Source organism: Coturnix japonica, chromosome Z (assembly GCF_001577835.2).
Source record: "Coturnix japonica isolate 7356 chromosome Z, Coturnix japonica 2.1, whole genome shotgun sequence".
Classification (NCBI taxonomy): domain Eukaryota; kingdom Metazoa; phylum Chordata; class Aves; order Galliformes; family Phasianidae; genus Coturnix; species Coturnix japonica.
In genome coordinates, this window is record NC_029547.1 from 61,422,423 (window position 1) to 61,447,229 (window position 24,807).

At 35.9% G+C, this 24,807-nt stretch overlaps 1 long non-coding RNA gene across 5 annotated transcripts in view; it reads left to right on the forward strand.

Moving 5' to 3' along the window:
- LOC107306622 overlaps nucleotides 1–24,020 on the forward strand; it is a 44,514-nt gene extending 20,494 nt beyond the window's left edge. For 2 of the 5 annotated variants that reach the window (XR_001552208.2, XR_001552210.2), the window contains 3 exons: nucleotides 707–804; nucleotides 12,682–12,741; nucleotides 17,397–17,741. This is a non-coding gene — a long non-coding RNA (uncharacterized LOC107306622). Of the gene's footprint in view, nucleotides 1–706; nucleotides 805–12,681; nucleotides 12,895–17,396; nucleotides 17,742–22,652 lie in introns of those variants that run through there. The other 3 variants (XR_004305700.1, XR_001552211.2, XR_001552209.2) reach the window with 3 other exon arrangements.
- The last annotated feature ends 787 nt before the right edge of the window (nucleotides 24,021–24,807 follow it).

Here is a 24,807-nt window from a genome sequence, read left to right on the forward strand (position 1 = left end):
CCGAGAAGTTCGAGAGAAGAAGGAGGGCACTCCAGCCTGGGAACGAGATTATACAGCGTCCTGGTCCCGTGACTTATTGTTACTCCTGTTGTTCTCTGGGATATGTAGTCTTCTTCTGTGGACTGCACATTCAATAGAAGTATCCATACTTTACATGATGTTATGATGTGGAATACTGATAGCAAAATTACAAAATTACAAAACCATGACAAATTATCACACTGGAATCTAAAATACGCTTTCTATTATGTCTTTATCTGTGTTTCATTTATCTCTGAATGATAGATGGGAAAGGCTTCTGCAGCTAAGAGGAGATTTCTGTTGTATATCTGTATCAATTTGCCCCCTGGGAGACAGTGGTTTTAATCTCTCTGTGGGTCTCCCTCCTGAACCAAACCCCTAGAGGTAAAGTGGAAGAGGAGGTGCAAGATCAGAAGCATTCCTGAATGTAAATTATATGCTTTTGTGAACTCTTAATCCATGCTAAGACATTGTTCTGTTTTGCATAAAAGACCAACTGGGAGGGAACACTGCTCAGCCTTTTTCTGCGGTAGACTTTCTCACAGCATCCAGCATCTGATTTCTTTTTTTAATCACTTTTGACATTGTTAGTCAGCAGGTTTGCTGACACCCAGTAACTTGATAGGGGAGTATTTTTGAATATCAAACAGTGTCATCCTTTTGACTATTTTTTCCTCTATTGAAGAGAAGAATGAATTTGGTGAGAACCCTGGAGAAGCACTAACATTTTGGCAGAAGGAAGGTCTATACTATACAGTGCTGGTGGAAGGAAACACTTTCCTAGTAGGTATCTCTTGAAGTCTATTGTTCATACCTGGTCTCCATGTTAAAAGCTTTTTAATTAAAAATTTTTTAATGTCCTGTAACTCTTTTTCTTTCTAAACATATTTATTAATAATTGAGGGCTTAACTCTTTACTTCCAACAGCACAAAAATGGATGACCTACAGCAGAATCTTTACAGGATGGACTGCTGAACTCTTGCTTGAATTAGTTCTTCTGTTTTGGAATCCGCAGAACATTTCCTTTCATTTTGCTGTCTATACCTTTTGCATGAACTATGTTAATAGAGTATTAATTTGATCTCTGTTTTAGCTAATTTGAAGTGTTGTGTGTCAACATCTGAGACTGTAGGATGACCACTGTAAGCTTCTAAACTTTCTCTGTGAGAGTTTTTGCAAAGGAGTATCCTACATTTAACAGAAGCTTGCTACTGCCATTTTTTAAAGCTTTTTGCATTCATCCAAGTAGGCAAATACATTTGGTGTTGTTAGTTTTTCCGTTGCAACCTCCATTTAGAGACATTCATTTATACTTCACTGTCACAGAAAAAAATCCATTAGACAAATATATACCCTTCCATTCAGCTTAAGTATCTTTGCTCTTCATCATGATTTTTCTGCTATACTCCTATAAAACTATGCTGTTTCACCCGAATGTCTCATTCTTTAGTCATGTCCTCACAGACAAGTTTCGTCTGCCTTATTTGTTCTGACTTCCATCTATTTTGGGCAGATAACCTTTACTTGTTTTTTGGCACAAAGGTAGATTTATTTCAAGAAAGGATGCACACAGATATTTGAAAGTATTCCAAAGCTTCGTTTCTTCAGCTCTTTTTTGCAAAAGGTAACCTATGAGTGACAATAATTTATATGACAAGTCTAACTCCTAGTGCTTTGTTTTCTTTCTTTTCCTTTTTTCTTTCTTTTTTTTTTTTTTCTTCTGGTGTTGGTAATTTTTCAGTTACATGCCCCAGAATTAAAGTCATAAAAGTTTAGTTGCTTGAGTAATAATTTGGAAGATATTTTTAATTCATGTAACCTCAGCTTTAATATTGCAAAGCTTATCTCATTTAAGAGAATGTTATCTTCTGACAGTTAGCAATTGTCTATCAATTGTAACAGTCGTTATGCTCTGTTACGCTCATACCATGAATTAGAAATCATTGCCATTAATGAACTTTTTAATTGTAGTCTGAGTAGTCAGACTAGACAGGATATTAAATATAAATCATGGCACATGTTTTCTGTAAGTATTCTTTATAAGAAAGAAGTCATTTTTCACTGTTAAAACTTTTTCATGCACTGACATGACAAGAATAGTCATTCATTCTATGCTGTGCCAGTAAGAGTGACTAGAGACAAGTGCACAGTTTCATACCAGCAGAGCAGCAGCAGAGAAATCCTATAAAGATATTTTCTTACTAAATCCTCAACAACTGGGGAAAAAAGAAAAAAAATTTCACACACAAATGCACACAAAAAAGTCAAGTTTCTGCTGCTCAGAAGGGATAAATTGAAGATTTAGGTTGGTTGTTTGGGGGGAGTTCTTTACTAGAAGAGTAGTGACGTTGTGAAACAGGCAGCCCAGGGAGGCTGTGGATGCCCCATCCCTGGAGTGCTGGATGGGGCTCTGGGCAACCTGATCTAGTAAATGTGGAAGTTTGGTGGCCCTGTCAGGCAGGGGGGTTGGAGCTGCATGATCCTTGAGGTCCCTTCCAATACGGGTCATTCTGTGATTCAGTAATTGGAGTTGTTTGGGACATTTAAATCATAGTTTTGAAATAGATCTTACATAAAAATAATCTTTAAAAATGTATCACTGGATGTAAGAGTTTCTTATTTCCTGTTGGTTTTTTTTTTTGTTGTTGTTTTGTTTTGGTAGAGAAATTGTCTTAAAATGTGGAACAAAATAGAGGAGCTTACAAATTGAAAGAAAAAGAAAGTGAGTGGTCACAACTCAGAGAGATAAATACAGAGAAATAAACATAGTCTCCAAAACTTCAGTGCTCCTTATTGAGGTTAAAAAAAAAAAATAAAATAAAAAAGTTAAAAGAATAGTAAAAATTAATGTATTTCTGAAAGAGAGAAATTGGAAAACTCTAGGCCTGTCTTCTTAATTCTAGTTCCCAGTATCAAACTTTTAGTTATATGCTAAAACCTGCAAATAAAACCATACTCTAAGCAGAATGGGAAAAGAAGGAATGACAAGCAACATGGTGCCACAAAGAACAAGTTACGTGAGATGAATCTGATTTCCTTTTGTAGGTAGGAGAGAAAGAGAGGATGTCATATCTTAACTTGTGTCAGGATTTCAGTTCTTTTAGGCTCAGCATTCTGACAGATTGCTTTGGAGAGCACAGTGCAGAATACATTATGTATAAGACTGACTACAAAACCTGTTTGCAGAGATTAATTATTAGTGGCTTGTAATCAAAATGGAAGAGTGTAGCAAATACTGATATTCAATATTTTTCATTAGTGCTGTGAAAGATGAATTTCAGATTGTTCGTTAAATTCACAAATAAAGCTAAAGTGGGAGAGTTTACAAGCCCAGGCAGAGCTTCAGGCTCTGGCTGTTACCAAATTAAAAAGTGTTACTTGAGTGAACACTTAACTGTAGTCTGGGGCAGAAGCTGGTAATACCAGTTCTGTAGAGGTCATATGAGACATTTTAATACAAACTGAAACAGAGGATGTGTGTTGTTGCAAAGCAGCTGTTCCTATAAGTGACTTATGGAAATGACTACTCGCTCACTAAGACACACTAAGCTAAATTTTTGCCTTATGGTACTCTGTAATTTGTGCTGAAGTACTGTATGCAGTCTGTATACTGCAGCTTTAGAGGTATGCTAAGTAATTATAGAACATCCAGAGGAAACACTGAGATTTAAACAATGAGTTTTCTTAGCTTAAGAAATCTGGTAATTACCATAAATATAATGGATGGCTGCAAAAGAGCAGTTCATTGTAATCTGGGATCTCAGATGAAAAAGTGAATGCTCTTTCCTACCATCTCACATGGTTTATGCAAGAAATACAGTAATATAAAGGCAATTAAAACTTCATATAGCTTATTTGATGAGCAGGAAGACCAACATGATTTAGACTTAAACATTTTAGATCTAAGCATGTTTTGGAAAAGAAACATACATTGATGAAATTAATATTAAATTATATATATATATATTTCCAGATGAAAAGAGAAATAGGAATGATAAATTTCCTTTCATTTTAATGAGATCTTTACTCTGATTTTCACTCTGAGTTACTTTTCTTTTGACTACAGTTATAAGATTGTACTGGTTGCACAGAAATACAGTGCATTTTCACAGATGTTTAGAGCATTGTTAATTCTGTGCAACTGTGGTTCATAAGATATATATATATCTATTTTACCATCATGATCAATGAGCATCCTACTATGTGTATGAAATAAACTTGTGTAAAGGAAGTGATGAGCCCTTGGAAGTAGTGTCCTCCACTCTAGAAGAGAAAATCATGCGTGCCATATCACTGTTATTAAAACCAGGATTAACAAGAGAAAACTGAGTGGTAAGGAACTCTACCTATTCACTAGTATTGATAAATTTTGGAAATTAAGTTTCGATGAGAGAGGAAATAAAGATATCAGTGAATGATAGAATGTTATAGCCTGGGACGAATCTCTGGAGTTCATCTAGCCTAATTCTACACTGTCTGCCTTCTCCAGATTAGCTGAATCTCGTCCCAATAAGTTTTATATACTTTCTCCTATGTACGTGACTGATTCATGGCTGATTCATCATCTAGCAGGATCACAGGTCCTTTTCTTTAAAAACTGCTCATTTACGCATCCTAGATTGGGATGTGGGGGAATTCTGTCCCACTGCTGTAACATTATATTATTCATTTCAGCCTTCAGAGCAGAGTGCCTCAGAAAATACTCTGACCTTGACAAAGGTCCGAGCTATTAATTAAGTCTGTAAGCAGTACTGATCACGGCAACCACAGAAGGATGCTACTAGAAATAATGCTCCTTAGCAGTATTTGATTTTGATTATTCAACCACTTTCCTATTCTTACCATCCATTTATGCATTCCATATCTCCCCAGTTTTGATGTGGGAATGCTATGGTCACCATTCTGTTTATCTTGTTAAAACAAATTGAGCAAGATCCAGTATCTTCCCTCGTTTACTAAGCAAGTAATTTCACTATGGAATTCTGCCAGTGTCTTCGGGCAGCAAACTTCTGGTCATTATAAGGCCTGGATGTAGCTTTTGGGAGAATTTGTTCCACAGTCATCCCAAGCACTGAGATGAAACAGACTGGTTGGTAGTTTCCCAGTGCTCCTTGAAAGTGAACATGACATTTACTGCTTTCCCATCATTGGTACCCTCTTACAATTACATTTCTGTTTTGGAGATGATAGAGATTGGCCTTGCAAAGTTATCAGTCATTTCCCTTTTTTTTTTTTTTTTTTTTTTTTTTAATGGGAAGATCTTTCAGCTTCATTGGCTGCTTATATCTAATTTAATTATGTGGTTCCTATCTCAATTCTTCTGCAGTCTTGGTAATACTTTCTAGCTGTCAAAGGTGGAAAACAGCTTAAAACTGTAAACAGTGATAGATAGTAGATAACTGAAGGGAGAGGGAGGAGTATCACTGAGCATCTGAATGTTAACATTTGAATTCTCAAAGTAGAAGACTGTTGCTTGCTAGCTCTAACCAGTACAAGATGGTGGAAAACTGTGATAACATCTGGACTAAACAATTATGGCACATCCAGAGTGATCCAAATGATAAAAAGAGGCAGAAAAAGCAACTGAAAGGCCAATCATGCACTTTACTTCTGCATAATGAGCAACAATACTGTGAAATGGGGAGCTTAAATAAGGGTATCCAGAAAGGGAGAAAGGTCTGGAAAGAAAGTGAAATTGAAGAGGGGGTGTTTTGGACAGAGGGAGGAAAATGCCCTTGGCTGGAGGAAAGATGTTAAAAGTCAGGTCTGCTAACAGCAGCTCTATCCAGATTTATATTTTAAAACTCACATGTTCATTTAGATTTACTGACTATTTGACTTTGTCCAGAAAATGTTTTTCTAGCAAACAAAAACTGCGCATTAATTTATCTTTTCAGGAAGATCTAAGTTCAGTTGGATATAGTACTTTATGTACTCTTGGAATAAATTAGGGGAAAAAACGTTAATCTGTTTTAGTATATCTTGTTATCACATGTCATATACCATTGCAAGCAGAATTTAGAATGCATGGTACTTAAAACGTGACCAAGGGAGGTAAGAAAAATCTCTAATAATATTAAAGAATGAGTTTGAATTACTCTGAGATTGAAGCAAAGTTCAGATTTCTTATGAAGTTCTCACTCAGCAGCACATTGTGGTGGGGGGCATTTGGGGTAAGGTTTGCAGTTTTTCAAGGTTTCTTAATCAAAACAAAAATGATTTCTTATTTCAGAGTCTTTCAGTTCACTCAAGACAGTTTTAGTACATTATGAAATACATCAGCCCACAGGAAATCACTGGTGAATTTGGACTGATGAAACTCCAAACATAGGTGTTGTAAATGGAGTCCCCCAAAATTAGTATTTCATATATTTCAGCACATCTTGTTTGTGTGCACAAATGTGCATGCATATGTTTAAAAATGAGAAGGTAAGAAATGGTTTTTATTATTATTATGATCTTCTAAACTCATGCAGTCTTGCTTTTACACTTTCTTACAAGTGCTTGTTGAAAGTGATTAAATGTGTTCTGTGAAAAACTTCATGTATTTGGGTATGGATAATATGAACTCTTAAAATAGTCTTAGCATCATGATTAGACAAAAAGTAAATCTTTGGATCAGCAAGAAAAGTTATTCAAATAAGAGAAAATACACAAGAACCAACCACAGCAAATACAAAGTTTCAAAATGCTTTTTTTTACCCCTTTATTTCAAAAAACAAGTACTTCTACTGATATGCTTCTACAAGTCAATTTTTCACTTTCTGTTTTATTTTGTTGTACTCTGAAGCACAGAATTTTTTACTTATCTACCATAAATTTAGGAAGCAGTCTGTTCTATTACATCTGCTCTGGAAGTTACCAGAACATCATTTAGATAAGGTCAGAACAAAAGCAGTCTATAACTGTTGCTGCAGGAAAAAGCACAGAGCAAGAGCAGCAAACAGTCTTTTCTTATGTGATTTCTGTCCAAACTGGGCAGTTTCAGTGTTTGTATACTATCTGGTAATACCTCTGTTTACTTACAAAACTGTGCCAGGCAGGTAGGATGTGGTAAATAATGACAGTAACTGAAATACTTCTGATAAGGACACTAGAAAGGTCATCCTTTTACAATGAACCCACTACTTGATAATTAATTTGTGTTGACATAAAACCATGACTGAAAAAATTTCTTATTTTGTGAGATCAGTTAAGTAACAGCCTATGCAGCCTATGAGGTACTAAGTATTTTGCTTCCACATGTCATTTTGTAGTATCTTCAATGCATTTAAAATACTTATTTAAATTCAGTTAAACTTACTAAATCACAGTACTTTGTTCTTCAGAAGGATTTAGGAGAAGAAGGAAATTTCAGGACAGATAGGTGCTAATGAGCTATCTGAACCTGTAACTTTAATATTTGAGGGCTGCTCCAGAATGAATGTCTCTTACTTTATTGTGTTTTGGCCCATGACATCAAAGGCAGATGTTGGTGGTATGGCAGTAGAAGCTGAACCTTCCCATCAATATTCCAGTCCAGATAACAGATGACAACAGAGGGGCAGTCTGAAGTAATTGTGTGTCAGGGAAACATGGATGAAGCACAGGGTTGTCACTGAATTCCTCCATGCAAGATTTCACCCACTGACATTCACTGACATTTGCTGAACATTTATGGAGACCAACAGTGAATGTGAGCACAGTGAGGTTTTGGGTGATGTGTTTAAGCACTGGTGGCAGCAATAGTGGTCATCTCCATTGATGCAGACTTTTATTAGCATGGCATGCAGTCTCTTGTTCACCACTAGTGAAAATGCCTAGCTAATAGTCATGACTTTATTGAAAAATAATGTTTTGAAGATGAGAATTTGCTCTATTCAACAATGTCATTTTGCCTTTTGTATTAGTTGTTGTTTCCATGGAAATAAATAGGAGGCATTACTTCTGGAACAACCTACATACCTTTAATCGTCATATATGCAGATCATCCATTCATGTTTGCAAGATTTTATTTGCTTGTTAGTTGGTATGGTCATTAGACAATTCAGAACATCCAAGGATATTCCATCTTCTTGGTATTCAGCTTTTTTTAATGGCAATGTTGTTTCTGCAGATAAATTTGAAGCACAGGTGATGCAAAGGTCATGATCTGTATGGAGTTATCACTTTTATACAGATCTGTAGATAAAATTATATTTTAACTATATTTCTGGTATTCTCAGGAGACTTTTTTTCCCTTGCCTGATTATCCAGTCTGTGTTTTGTTTGACTGTTTTTTCTTTTGCTGTTCCCTCTTCCTCTATACTGATAGTGTTAAACCTTAATTAGGCACTGAATTCATACTTTTCATTATGTTACATTTTTGACCCAATTTCTGAGGAAATACTCTGATGTGGATCATGTATATACTCACATACATAGAAATATATTTACATTTGGAAAAGCAATTAGAAGCCTGCACCTGCTTGAAGTGAACAACTCTCTAGTTTTGAAGTAGTTGAAGGACTGTTTCCTTTGTACCTGACTAGCACATGTCATTGAGAGAAGAACTGAGGAAGTGTAAAATGAAAGGCAAGCTTCATATACTATTCACTAGGAAAAGCAAAACCAAGTACCGTAGTCAAAATATATAGGTGTTAATCCCAGGTATCTTTCAGTACTGCTTTGCGGAAAATATGTTTCTCTGGGTAATCTTCATCTAAGCAACTTAATGCTGCTAGAAACCTCAGTGATGCTCTGCTTTTGTCCCAGTAAGTACATATAATAACAGTTACATTAGGTTTTGAGGACAAAACCCTAACATGATAAAAAATTGATTTAAATAGTGGATCTGGGTTAAACCCCCCTCAAATGTGAGTCAGCTGTACTGGGCTTTAAATTAAGTGTGCAGCCATTTAGATAAATAATACGCAGAAACTGTTAAATATGAATATTTACTGTGAAACTGATAATTGGTAACTACAGCTACGACAAGTTGGAAGCCTTCTGTTCCAGTCAACATAGTAATACCTGTGAGGATAACTGACCACATATTAAAGGATAATCACTATCCTTTAAAGTCTCTGCTAGAAAAGTGCATTATGTTATTATGTTCCCTACTTATTACTTTGGCTTTTTTTTTTTTTTTTTTTTTTTTCATTTTTGTAATTCTCTTCTGCCATTTTTACATGCACGTTTATCACTTTTTGAAGATGAACAAAAAATGTTTTTCACTCCGCAGTGATAATGATTAAGAAATCGAACAAAAATTATAAAAGGTTGACAGGGCTGACATAAGATCTTCTTAACGAGTGACTGAGGAGAGACACCTGGGAATTCCACTACTATCTGCTGAAATAATTCTCTAATGTCACAGTGATACCTCTGAGGGTAAACCATAATAAAAATTATTTAAATTATCTAAATTTTATTTGAACCAAGAAGCTCTTTCAAGTCAATTAGTGACTGCAATGCTATTTTACCATAAATGCAAACAAAAACAAACAAACAAACAAAAAAAGCTAAATATTAGAAACATTTTCACTTTTAAGGGATCTCTTAGTTTCTTTCATATCTGCTATCCACAACAGTACTGAAACTCTGGGATACTACTGAGGCCACTTGTTAATGTGATTAAAGTGATTGTAGGTTCAGGTAATGACTGCAGGCTGATGAGAGATGACAGCTTCTGATTTAAACATTTCCTTTCATTGAATTTTAAGTTTATTCTCTACTACATTCAAGTAAACACAGAAAATGATCTGAGAGCTGAAGTGTTCCACGTAACAGTAAACAAAGTTCTCTTTTCCCTCCTACAATTAGTCCATCATATTTTTATTATTTTTTAAATAAGAAAACACCGTCTTCTTGGTCTTTCAGGAGTGTTACACATGCAAAGTCTTTCTTAAAGCCATGAATTTTCAAAAATACATGTCTGATAATTCACATAACGTGTAAAATAAAACTGAGTAAAATTTGGTCAGCATCAGTATGATTCTCCCTGTTTTATCTTAATTGGTGTCATTAGTATTTCTGTCTGGTAGTAGGATTACCCCCAAAAGTCTGACTGTGTAAATGTAAGCCATGGTGAATTAATCAATGGTTCACGTGTTGTTTCCAATACCACATAGCAGAGAGTATATAGAGAAAAATCAAGAAGTCTGGGGTGTGCAAAGAACAATTTTGTTATTGACATAGCCTGCCTCAGCTTTTTCAGACTAAGGCTTAGGGACTCCTTCCCATCAACTCCATCAAGAGAATTGCATATAATGATTCTACCTTTCATGATCATGCCTAATTCCTTTTCTGAAATATATATATATATATATGGTACCTACGTCATTGTATTACAGTTGGCTTTACAGCATATGTATGTGTTACAGTCAAATATTCTCATCTGCTTTTCCTCAGATGATTACATACAATGATTTCAGTTTCTTCTTTTGCCTTCCAATGAGCAAATTTAAGAGGGATTTTTAGTTATCAAGATGGTATTCATCAGCGTTTAGCAAACTGATAAAGATACAGTACAGTATTGCTTGTCTGAAAATAAAACATACTAGCCATTACAATTTTAAAGGCAGAATGGTTGTAGCACTGTAGGAGAGATTGTCACAGTACACCACTATGTATAGTATACTACATTCTTTGCTCTAAGTATGTAAACATTGTGAAGACTGCCATACAACAATCATGCATTTTTAAAGAGGCTGGAAGTATGAATAGGAAAACACTTCCCTTCAAAATCCAGCACTTTTTTCTCAACTCAGCTGATATGTGAAAAGACTCAAAAAACTCCTGAACCATAATCATAACGACTGACTCCTGAAAATTTAGAAAGGGTCCAGGAGAGAAGACCTATGTAGTCACTGAATAGTAACTAATGGCTGCTGTGGTTCTACCAGCAGAACAGTTACATCATCTTTAGTTACTTTGGGAAGACACAGTGATTTCACTACTGAACAAAATCTCCTCATGTCTAACATACTGCCACCCAAACACAAAGCTTAATTTTACAACATGCAGTCATATGATAACTGACTACTTTCTAGCAGATACCACCATCAGCACACTTGTCTTCACATTGGTTAAGATTAGATTTTAGATTTTCAGATTTTTGCAAAGATTTTCCTATGCATTTTCTAAACTAAGTAGTATGTACTTAAAAAGAAAGAAAACTCAGAAGGCAAATATGGAAAAAATGAATAGCATGACTGCATATGTAAGATTTTTGTGATCCATGACAAAACAGTTGCCAGTCTTTTCCTTATTTTAACAGAGAACACAATCAAGCTTTCAGAAGTGATTTCAGTTCTCATGCGGAGTCCACTGTGGACTACCTGTCTCTTCACTCAATAAATGGCTCAGACAGGCATCGTAGCTAATAAGCTGGCACTGAGTAATGGCCATGTTGCTATTAGATAGAGTAAACATCAACTCAAATGCCCCCCCTTTTTTTTTCCTTATCTCTTTTTCAAGCTTCAACCTCTTCAGAAATTTCATTTCACAAAGTAAAACAGGAACTGCCATATCTATGAATCTCAGACAGAGAAATCAAATGATAGACTTTTTAGATATTTGTAATTGATTAGCCATTTTCCTCCTCTACAAAACAAAACCAAAACAAAAAAAAAAAAAACAACACTAAAATGTGTTACATTTTAAGACTTATATATTTTTCATCTGAGAACATCTGTGAGGTGCATGAAACACTTTTTTCAAGATGATTTGCTACCTGTAAGTATTGGGAATGAAAATTTACTCAGACTGATGAAAGAAATTCATCATTCCTACATGGAACAAATCTATCATAAAGACACTGTGAGGTGAAGCTAATAGAAGAAGTTATTTTAATTAATGTGTGACCTTTCTGTTTTCCTAGGTAACAAGAAAAATTCATTACAGGCTGGCTTGGCAACACCCTGAATATACAAAGCAATACAATAATAAATTATCACATAAATCAGGACTCTATAATTAACAGCATAATAATTAATCTATTATTATTATTATATCTTCTTTCTTTTGCTTTGTTTCTCCTTGTATGCCCAGCTCCTTTTGTATTTGTAGGAATAAGGGACAATTACTTGTATATTCCAGGGATACTGTAAAAGTAATTTAAAAATTCTTTGTTAATATTTATCCAACTAAGCAATAACAAAGCTATTACAACATGTTGATGACAGTTATCATTGTTTAGAGGAAGTAATTTTAAAGAATAATTGTCAAGTATAACAGAATCACAGAATCACAGAATTGTAGTGGTTGGAAGGGACCTCTAGAGATCATCGAGTCCAACCCCCCTGCCAAAGCAGGTTCCCTACACCATGTCACACAGGAAGGCGTCCAGTCGGGTCTTAAATATCTCCAGAGAAATAGACTCCACCACCTCCCTGGGCAGCCTGTTCCAGTGCTCCGTCACCCTCACTGTAAAGATGTTCTTCCGCACATACATGCGGAACAACACGCATAACAACTGCATAACAACTGTGCATAACAACTGACCAAAACATACATCTGACATGTGCTTACCCAATCATGTAGAAAAAACAGACCTCTGTGCCTCAAAAGGTTTTCTCTAAGCCGTGGCAGTTGGTAAAAGAACATAGAAATCAATATTAATTCCATCTGCAACTAAGTGGGAAGTAAACTTGCGGCTTATTTTTGTCTATCTGAACTTGACCCATATCTCTTTGCAGGTATAGAAAAAAGCATTAAAGGTGAAAATTGGACAGCACAGAGTTGCTGTGAAGTATATAGTGAGTAACAACTTCTTTCTGCGTTCACTTTTGGTATTTGAAATTGATGCCCAGGTAAATGCAAATTGAAATGGCAGCAGGTGGGGAGAGAGTGAAAGGAAATTCCCCCTGCTTTCCTCTATGGGAACTGCAATTGCACTACTTGTAAAGTGGGTGAGTTTTTTGTTTGTTTTTTTGTGCATTTTTTTTTGTTTCAATTATATAACTTAAAGAACCTATGTTATTAAAAGCCTTGAATCACTGATAGTTGAAGGAATTTGGTATTCAGAGACTAAGTGCAATAAGGATTGTTTTAGAGTAAATATGTGTGGTTCAAATGGGTTTCATGCTGCGCATTGGTACTCTTTATCATGTTTCTAAAATGTATGTTGTTGTATGACTAAAAATAACCAGAAAAGCTTTATATTTTCAAATTATCCTCTCTTCATTTTACACCTATCTTTAACTGTGGAATATTACAATTAGTCAAGTAGTTATTATTGCTTTATTTTTGTAATAATATTTTCATTGAGCTGTTGTGCAGAAATTTTGAAGATGCAAATTATATCACATATTACTAAGGTTGCCTCTACTATTTTAAATTAAAACTGAAATAATTTAAGAAAACATTCACTGTAACTATCAGCGCTGACTGGTAACACACTGTGTCTCACTCACTTTGGCTTTTGAGGCTGTGATTCATTGTCACAATATGTTAAAACAAATGTTCAAGGCTTCTGTTGTTCTACAAGCTCTGCATAAACATACTATCCCAAAACCCAATGTGTCTGTCTGAGTCTAGTGCACACATGATTATGAGTTGATTGTGAAATCAATGAGTAGATTTTTACAGCAGATGAATGATCAGTTGCTCAGCAGCTTAATTTTATATATATATATACACCTCCTTTATATAAGTATATATATATAAGTATATATATAAAGTATATATAAGCTTACATTTTAAATTAGATTTCTTGGCCATGCCAATTTTAAAATTTCTAAAAATATGTTGTGCTGATAGTCTTTATGACTTTTCTTCAAACTACCAATGTATCCAAAAGGTAAAAATAGTCACTGATGTGATTGCTAAGTTACTCCATTAGATAGACAAGGAAGTATCTGAGGAAAAATGTTATGCAGATCATTTGCAAAGTTATAACTATATAAATTTGTCTTACAAAAATAGCAAATACTGCTCAGAATATCAAAGTAACCATCTGGTTTTCAGGAAAAAACACGTTAGCATTCTAAACATCAAAGAGAGAAGATATGAGTGAGTGGGGAAGGAAAGTGCAGATTAGTAGTTTAGTGTCCTAAAATAAATATATAGACAGAGTCAGGCTTGCTACACAAAAAAAAAAAGATACAAGATACAAAATATTTTTACTTAATAGCATGAAGTGCTATCAGTGTCTTTTAAAGAGCATCATATTATTGTCATAAGGTATCCACAAGAGAGGGAAAGAACTGCATTCTTTCTTCATGGTTCCTACTGTTCTGAAAATACACTTCTCTCAATAAAAAAAAAAACAAATCTAGAATTTTAAAGCTACCTAAAGTGAATGTACCTCGGCACCAAAACTATTTTCAAGGTTCTCTATTCCAAAGAAGTTAACCAGATCTGTAGCAGTCCGGATCTAGTAGAGATCTTCAAATGGTAGAACAGTAGGATGCATGAAATACCATTACATTCATCTTTTGTTCTCCACAATCCTCTTTCTCCTTCTTTTTGTATTTTTAAAAGAATATTCTCAAAAAGGAAAAATGAACAAAAAAATCAACTTCTTTGAAGAAAGAGAAGATAAAAAGGGTTTAAAGGAGAAATAAAATCCTCAGACATTTTAAAATAGAGTTAAAAAATCATGTGAATTAAGGGATATTTTTCATGAATCAGTAATATTTAGACATAAAATTGGATATTTTCCTCAAGAAATATTACAAGTTATTTTTTTATTTCCCTTATTTCCCTGCATAAGCTGACTTCCAAGATCAAATTAATCCAGTTGAAGTTATTTAGTTAACAGCATCTTGTGTGAATAAGCTTCTTTGTATTCTAGCAAACTACAGAGGGAATGGAAGAATTATTTCATGAAGACTGATAGCAAAGACTGCAACTACATCCTGGTTATACAAACTGAAAGTTCACACTCCTTTTATTTGTGGATTATCTTACAGTGAAATTTATCTCAATCACTGTCCTATTTTAGATATGTAATATCTAATTCCTTTGTATGGCATGTAAGATCAGTCACTGAATACTCTATGAAAAGATAAAATGTATATCTATCATTTATAAAGTTAACCATACACAGTTTATCAAAATGCAGATGCAGATGCACAGTTTAATGATAGTTGAGTTGAAAGACCTAAGTTTATTTTGAGGAGAGCAATAGAAACAACATCATTCTTCACAGAATGCAAACAAATGTTAGAACATACTGGAGTCATTTAACTGGATTTGAGGAGGTTAATTTATTCACTCTAAGTGCTGTTAGATGGAATTCCACTTCCAAAGGCTCCCCTGCACCTAACTGTTCAAAAATGTGAAATTAACTTCTCTTCACAGGAACAGTGGTTATTTTCTCCAACTACTTGACAGTGCCTGTCTCATTCATAATGTTACAGACAGGAACCACTGTACCATATCTTGTAAAGAAATGATGGTCTCAGAGTAATAACTGAATGGCTGTCAGTCTGCAGGACAGTCTGTTAATCTGTTGTCTTTATAAACCTCAGGGTATTCAAATTGAATAAACAACTTATTATAAGTTATTATTAAATAACCTGCCTTCTCCTTCTGACCTGTTCTGACTACTCATGGTTGGTGGCACAATCTCTTCCATTCTGTGAGCTCAGTGCTAGTGGATATGGAAGAGATGCACATGTCTTTTTTCACCAGGACCCTCCACTGTTTAAATTTTTAGAGGCTTGGATGTGACAGAAGCCATAGTTCTTCTCCTTGCTGACTCTTTTTTATAAACTCTGTTTCCTGAATACAGTTCTGACAAGTCTTACCTGGTTGAAATTGATTTGTTGCAATCTTTGAAATTACTAGTATGAGAAACTCTTGATGTCAAAATTTTTGAGTGAGACAAGGATCTTAGTGATAGCAGCAAAGTTTATTCATTATTGCAATAATAGGCACACGTCCACTGTTGGTAAGGGAGAAATTGTGCACCTATCACTAAAATCCATCCTGTTATATACTCCAAACCCGATGCAGGTAATGCTCTCCAGGTGCTTGCTCTTTGGTTGAGAGTCTCAGGCTCACAATCTCCTCAACGCTGTGGCTGTGCTACCTTTCTATACAAAGTGGTTACCAGCATGTTGATGTATTTTACCATGAAACAGGTGGGCAATTTTTCTTAAATCATGTTCACTTTGTTCTTCTTCTACTAGTGGTGCATTTTAACATGAGTAGGACTGAGTACAGGAAAAAGATAAGGCAGGTTTGCAGTGAGAATGGAGATCTTAGTACAGAATAATCTGCCCCTGTCAGTGTGCACTGAGCTAGTGGAAGAACGACTCACCTCACTGTTTCACTGTTTCATGAGAGGGTTCAGTAAAGGCCTAACTACATACAGAAATTGTTTGTCCACAAGAATGGCCTACTCTACATATAAGAAGCACTTGCTTCACTGCAAAAGCACAGTCTACCTCCCACACTAGCACAGCAGCATAAAGATGTTAAGTAAATATGTTAAAATGCTTTACTCTTCTTTCTGTGGAAAGTGATTTATTTAAACCTTGTTCTTGGTTTTGTGCATTCATGTTTTGTGTGTTTAACAAGGTTTATCTAAGTGATATCATAGTGAAAACTCACAACACTGGTCTGCTTAGCAAGATAAAACATTACAGTAACTTCTGTCTGTCCTATTACAACTATAACATTGTCAGGGTAATTTTGAGATCCACATGCCCTTACTTTGTGATCAAAGCCATAGAAAATGGTTTTCCCAATATAGGAAATGAAGGGTGAGATTCAAAGAAACATGAAGAACTAATAAATAGTGAAGGATTTGTGTGTATAATCACATAAATTTGAAGGTAGTCCTTGTTTTGGAAAAATGCCACCATGACCAAAGGAACCAAATTACCACAAAAATGTTCATTTGACAGGTATGTTTGTAGGTATATTGAAAGTCAACAGTAAAGAGGAAAAGAGGGAAAAAAAAATGTAGGCAAAAAATTTTAAGAGATTCTAGAAGAAATTTCATTTTAGAACTGTAAAGAGAAATCCTTCCCTTCCCTTCCCTTCCCTTCCCTTCCCTTCCCTTCCCTTCCCTTCCCTTCCTTCCCTTCCCTTCCCTTCCCTTCCCTTCCCTTCCCTTCCCTTCCCTTCCTATGCTGTAGGACATATTTTCAGTACTTCCTCACTCAAAGTTTGCATCAATTAAAACAGCCCTATGTAGGAAGAGGCAAAGTAGCAGCATAGTAGCATAGGAGACATGCAACTGACTTAAACTGTTTGAATGTGAGCACATTTCATGACTTCAAGTAAAGCCTTCTCTTCTTCAGTATTTTCACACATTTCTCCCTTTTTTGGTCATTGTTTGATTCAGGAAAAATGAAACTACTATTAAATGAAAAGCTTTTCAGACACAGAAATAGTGTACGAATACGGGCTTACATCTGTTTTGGAGAGTTACATTTCTTTCTTTTTCTTTTGTCAGATTGCAGTCTGTGCTGCACACTCAACAGAATTAACTCTGGGAATCAGCTATGTTTACCTTCTGCAAGCTTTCAGTGATAACAAAAGCTGAAGACTGAGAAGTTGTTTCAGGTGACTAACCTTTCTACTTTCAGTGTCTGGCCAATTTGTGTATTTTCTACTGACGATAAGTATCAGCAGCCTCTTCTGATTCATTTTCCTCCCTAGAAATCCAAATCCATAAATTTGTCTTGAATGTAGTCTGAACAACTTCAGAGTACATCCTGAGCACAAGGAGTTACTTTTTTAATTCAGCAGAAGGTAGTGTGCAATAAAGAGAAACACAAAAATAATTAAACCATATGGCTCTTTCTGAAATGACAGTCTTCAAACATATTGTTGCAATCTTTTGATTTCTTTTCCTGAGCTTCTGTCTTCTGTATTTTGACTAAAACTTTTTATGAGAATTTCTTTTTTATAGCAAAAGTTTTTATTTTATGTGGAATGAAATGGCTTAGCTGCAAAAACCTACTGTATGTTTTTCATGAAGTTAACTGTTAATGAAGAGTGAACCTGGAGCTCTATTGGAGTACATATAAAACTTATTAGCAAGTGTGTCATACAATAACATACATGTTGGACTATTGTATTCACTCAAGTTCTGTATATTCAACCACTAATTACCTTAAGTATAAATATGAATGCATACTGAAATAACAGAAAACACTAAGGTAAAATTTATAATAAGTTAAAACATGGAGGAGAATTATGGGAGGGAGAAAAAAAAGAAAAGGTCACTGCATACTTGCTTCAAAAATGTTCTTAACTCATAACAGATCAGAGCTCTAAACTGTGAAATAGAAGATGGCTAATGACACAATATTGCTGAATCTTGCATTACTAAAAGTTAAGTTTCTATTTTCTAACTCTTCTTTTGCTGTCAACTCATGAATGTAACAGAATATTTACTTAAGAATTAAGAAACCAGGATCTGAGAATTGACTCATTTTCTCTGGTTTTGGTAGATTTTCTGAAGTTTCAATGCATCTACTTTTATCATGAGTTAAAATGTTGTAATATGTGTACAACAGCTGTTCACAAGGGTGGATATTGACAGGACAAGGGAATGGTTTTAAACTGAGACAGGTGAGGTGTAGGTTAGATATTATGAGGATGTTTTTCACACAGACAGTAGTGATGCACTGGAAAAGGCTGGAGGCTGTGCATGCCCCATCCCTGGAGGCATTCAAGGCCAGGCTGGATGTGGCTCTGAGCAGCCTGGTTTGGTGGTTGGTGACCCTGCACATAGCAGGGGGTTTAAAACTGGATTATCACTCTGGTCCCTTTCAACCCTGGCCATTCAATGATTCTATGAATGATTTCTAGCATATTCAAGCTTTTTATAAGAAATGTACCTATAGTATTAGATATAAAGTATTAGCACACATTGTGTTGAGTGTATCCACTTATATAATACAGAAGGCCTAAATATTACTAGAATTATAGAATCAAAGAATGGTTCAAGCTGGAAAAGACCACAGAGACGTAGTTCCACATCTCCTGCAAGGGGCAGGATATCTTTAGAAAATCATCAGTACATTACCTGGCTATGATTGTGAGCTGTTTCCTTTCGGATACAGAAATGTTACTTTGACAAAACTCTGTTTGCAGTCTTCCTGTGTAAGTGCCCTGTGTTGGCATAACTCAGTTGCCATGATTGTGATTCATATTATATCTTGTTTATACTGTAAGTACTGAGGTTACATCTGATTAGATTGGAAATGATTATTTTCTTTTACTCTGATGCTTTAAAGTGAAAGGATTTTTCACTCCAGAGTGTCACTCCATCGCAGATAAATAATTTCACAGCTAGAAGCAGTGCTAATATGAGCCAATTATGAGTTCATTGACCTGTCTTGGCATTAATTTACTTCATACAATGTGAGCCACAAAAATATAGCTTTCCTGCACATCTCATTTGGGGAAGTCATTTCTGCATAAATCTTTGAGCAGTGATCAATCAGATGTGATGATCTATCAGAAGGGAGACGGGAGAAAGTTTCCCCAATCAATCTATTTAACATAATTTCATTATGTCAGGTAAGCTTATTTTCTGAGGGAAATTAAAAAAAATCAAGTAAAAAATACAAAATACAAAATATTAATGTCAGAAAATTATGAATGAAAATTATCAGTTCAATTTAAACATGTACTGCCAAGACAACTGCAGTTGTCTTGATAGGACAAACACTTCCTTCTGCCTTTATGCATGTCAATCAATGGGAGTGAAAAAAAAACCAAGGTAAGACTATTGGATGATAATAGTGGAAACAGGAAGGTTGGGTTGATCACAGATACTGGTTTTACTGTTCTTATTACAGAAGTCTGTGCAAGGAAAAGTTATTACCAGAAAGACTCCAAATACTTAATTTGGAGACAAAAGTATAAACAATATACAACCCCTGAAGGGGGGTTATGATGAGGAGGGGCTTGGCCTCTTATCACAGGCAACAAACAGGACCCAAGGAAATGGCCACAAGTTGTACCAGAAGAGGTTTAGATTAGACATAAGGAAAAACTTTTGTTTTTTGGTGTGGTCAGGCACCAGAATGGCTGCCCAGGGAGGTGGTGGAGTTGACGTCTCTGGCAGTGTTCAAGAGGTGTCTGGGTGAGGAGCTACAAGATCTGGTTTAGTGGCTTGTGGTAGCAATTGTGATGGGAGGACAGTTGGACTTGGATCATCTTGTAGGTCCTTCCCAACGTTGTGAGTCTATGATTCTATGATACTATTGCTTACCCTTTTTTTGCATGTTTAATAGGGTTCTGGATGCACATGAATCAGCTTGCAGAACTTTAAAGTGACTTTTGTTAGGAGGGATAATTTTTCAGTAGGTTTAATTTGAATTACAAAACAAAAACAAACAAACAAACAAACAGTCCATTTTTTCAGACTAGGTTCATAATTATTTATTCAAAAGCTTATTTTCTGCATATTTTTCTCCTAAAATGACCACCCCACACAGAACTTCTGACTAACACAATTCTCAAAAGGCAGCAAAATGAAGAATTTTGAATAAAATGCTGTTGTCAATATAAAGTATTTAACAGAAAGTACTGAATCTGTGCCATAAATTTTATTTGTTGTATATGCTCATAAGGGAACACTTGTTTACAACTAAAATAAGACATTACTGTGCTTTTATGTATAAGCCTGGACTTATTCTTTTCTTCTGGTTATGAATAACAGCATGAAGTTTCAGTCTTCAAAGTTCAAATCAGTTGTACTGACTATCGTGCATTTTGAATCAGTTGCACAATTTACATTTGCAAATAACTTGGAATGGTGGCAGATTAGCTGCCAGTGATATGAACAATGCTGTGATTGTGAGGATGTTTTGGTCTAGTTGAGAATGAGGTTCTGTCTACAATGCAAGGAAGATAGCTGGCAACACCAGTTCTAGTTTCCATCCTACAGGAGCACATCTCAGTTAGTTCTTCACTACACAGTGAAGTACCTGCGTGCTGTATAACCACTGTAAAGGATGTTTGGTTGCTCATCACTGTTTTTCTACTGCCAGCAAACCTAATACTTTGTTTAATAAAGATGCCCTGTTGTCTCGCTCCAATTAGGAGGGAGGCTAAGGTTCTTTTGATATGTTTTGCCCGGCATGAGATTAAGAAGAAAAACATTCAAATGTTGATCCAACCAGTTATTAGAAATAACAGACAACTGAGGGGACGGGGAAGGGAGAGAGGCAAATATCAAAATTAGGATGATGGAGACGGGAAAGTGGGCAATAGAAAAGGTAGAAAAGAGCAAGAATTACGTAAAAGCAGGGATAGTCACCTCCTGGATGCAGCAGCGTCCTGTAGCATGTTGTTACGTTGGTCTGGGGCAAAATAAGCGTATGGGAGAGCAGCAACAGAGTGGCAGGCCGCAAGCAGTAGATCAGTGCAGCGCAGAGCAGGTGGTAGAGAGAACAGCGAGGTCGCACAGAGTAGTGAGGTCTCAAGAAGCAGAGTCTCGAGCAGCGAGGTCTCAAGAAGCAGAGACTTGAGCAGCGAGGTCTCACGGAGCAGAGTCTCGAGCAGCAAGCCCAGGAGAGACAGTTGGCAGCAGCAGGACGACGGTGGAGGAATCTGAGGTCAGATACCTGATTCCATGGTTTGTCCGTGCCCTTTTTATCCTACTTCTTCCCAGCCTTCGTGACATTTCTGGAAGGCTCAGGTCAGAGTCATGTGAATTCCTTGGAAATGGCCATCTTCCTTGAGATAGGCCCACACAAAAAGACCACCTTAGGCCATTAATCTGCATCTTATCTCCCTTTCGTAGCTCCCAGACTTGTCCATCTCTTAAACAAAGAGATTTCTCAAACCTTGTTTCCTGTGTGTCTCAGACAAAGGGAATTCTGGAACCTCGGCCAGGACTTGCCTGAACTTTGTCCATTTCAGCAAACTTTGAGACAGTAATGTAAAAAGCATGGCCTCTTAAATCTATGCTAACAGTTACCTACCTTTGCTTTTCATTTCCTCTTCATGGAATCACAGAATCAAATAATGGCTTGGGTTGTAAGGGACCTCAAGGATCATCTAACCCCCAGGGCCACCAACCTCCATACCTCATACAAGAACAGGCTGCCCAGGCCCTCTTCCAGATCTACATTTTCCAAAATTCTTAGATCCCTTGAGTATGCCTGTCTTCTTTGCCAAATAGATTACTTTAGCCTTTTCTAAACCTCTTCTTAGCCTGATACTGTAGAAGAATGTATTTACCAAAAGCTACTAAAATATGTTTAGGTGTAGGTAGATACACATAGGTGAATTTTGTTGTGTATATTTGTATATGTGTGTGGTAACAGTGTTAATTGGCGATGGGATTCTGAAAACAAATGTCTCAAATTAAAATGGAATATTCTTCATTTGCATTTCATTCTTGTTTTCCTTTTGGAACTTTTGAACAATTACATGTAACAAAGAAACTAAAGTAGAAGTATTACAGTTTATCAGTATGTGATGAGACAAATAATATTAAAACATTAATTACCTTGTTGAAATTTTTTGCAGATTTATTGGGTTGAATCCAGAAAACACTCTGAAGTACAAGATTTTGTATCAAACAGTTTTCTTCAGAGTGTTTTCACCTCCCATAGGTTATATGCTACCTTTGCTCTAAAACAAAGTTTGGGCACAGTGTCCAGAATCCCAAAAGTCAATTAAAATAGACTTCAGAGTCCTGCAGAGGAATTGATCATGCCCCACTGATTTCTGATGGTTCCAGCTTACCTGATGTGGCAGCCAAAGCCACTGACTTTATCTCATTCAGCTGTACACCTGTACGACGTTCTCCTCCTGCTCCCTGCCCAGCAGCACGTGTCATCTGCTGTGTGAGGTTACCTGGTGTTTGCTGCCCCACACAAGTCTCAGAAAATGTACACAGATATCATTCTGCTGTCAGCAAAACAGCCGTGGGCAGAAAACTGAGACAGTGTGGTGCCAAGAACAGGAAAATGACAAGGTATTCTGGACTGTGCCATACAGAAGAATTCTGTTTATCCACCACCATTTGCCATGGGGCAACATTTTCTAGTAAAGTTTAAAAAAATATAAAGGCAATACACACACGCAAAATAAATTTGCTAGGGTGTAACCATTGAAATCACCACTGGTTCTAAGAGAGCACATTCAGCTTGTTTTGGAGCCTCTACTAGGTTCTTTATTGTCACAAAGTTTTCTACTGCTTTATCAATATTGCTCTCGCTGGTTTAAAACTACCCTGTGTATACACCTGTCATCCTCATTACTTTTTTCAGTAAGAATGCCTTTGTGTAAGAAATCAGAAGCATCTATGAATTTTCACACTATGGAATTACCTTTGTGAAGCCATAGAATAACTTCAGACTGTAGAAACCCCTGGTGGTCCCTTCTCTACAAAGCTGTAATACGTCAGGTTGCTCAGGACAGTCAAGTTTCCTGTCTCTCTGAAGATGTAGAACCCATAGCCTCTCTGAGAAACATATTCATTACTTCCTACTTAATTTTCTTCCTCACAGAAAAGTTAAAGAGAGAGAGTTGTTGTTATTTGTTCGCTTTATACCCTTTTTACCTGAACACACTGTACATTTTTCAGTGACCTGGGTAACCTGATTAGCAGTCAGTCTTGAAAAACAAGAGAGGTAATAATAGAGTATTTTGTCCTCTTTTCCCTGAAGAGAAATATTCTGTTTTTTGCATATGAGCTTTTTATTATAACAGCAACCCCAAATGTCCCATTCCTGGTCATATACCTATAGTTAGTAATTATTTTTTTCCCAGATGAAACCACACTCTCAAAGTATACATGGACCTTACATAATAAGATGTTGAAATATCTGCTTTTTTTTTTTATCATTATTTTTTTTTTCCCTACAGAAATGCTGGCTTTATGCTGAAGGAATATTAATACTAGTTTAAATAGAATAACACTGAATGTTCTGATAAGTCTGATGGTGTTGAAGGAGAATGAGGTGTCTATGCCTTTTAATATTCTGCTAAAGGAAGATGTAGTCAGCTCTGTGTATGGGCAGATGCTATTGCTTCTGTGCATCTGATAACCACTTGGTTTAAAGAAGTGTGTCTGACTTCTTTGTTCCTCTTTTTCCCACCTCCTTTCTATTTTCTTTTCATTTGTATATATATACATACAGTTAACATTTATTTGTTAATTATTCAGATAAGTTATATATATATGTATACTGTTGTAAGTAATTATATATAATTTTAGTACTTCTGTTTCTTGGCACTCTCTTCCTTACACAAATCTTTTCATTTAAATATCACCAGCAAATTGATTTTGCATCACTATTCTCATTACTAAATATTGGTTTTGGCTTGGTTAATTTTCTTCATAGAGACTTATATGATGTTGTGATATGGTTTAAGATTGTAAATAGTGATAATAACACACCATATTACACCATATGGCATCATACTGGACAATAAAAGGTGGAGGAAAAAAGGAAACATGGGAAGTTCAGAGAGATGGTGTTTTACCTTCCCACACATATTATAAACCTTGCTTTTCTAGAAATGGATGAACACCTGCCTGCTGTTGGAAGGCAGTGAATTATTTTCTTGACTGGCTTTGGTTGCATGCATAATCTCTGCTTTCCCTATTTCATTGTCTTCATCTCATCCCATGAGTTCTTGCATTTTTACCTTTCCAGTCCTCTCTTCTGCCCCATCTGGAGGCAGTGGCCAAGTGGCCTTGTAGTTCTGAGCAGCTTCCTGAGGTAAAACCACAGCCTACTGTAACACTTTTCATTGTTAAGTTTTGACTAAAGTATTTTAAATCTCTTTTTTCACATTTCTTCCTAACAACTTCTCATCACTCTGTAAGTTGGTCTTGTCTTCTTGCTCCTGCAGCTACTTCACTGATAAGATGAATCTATCATTTA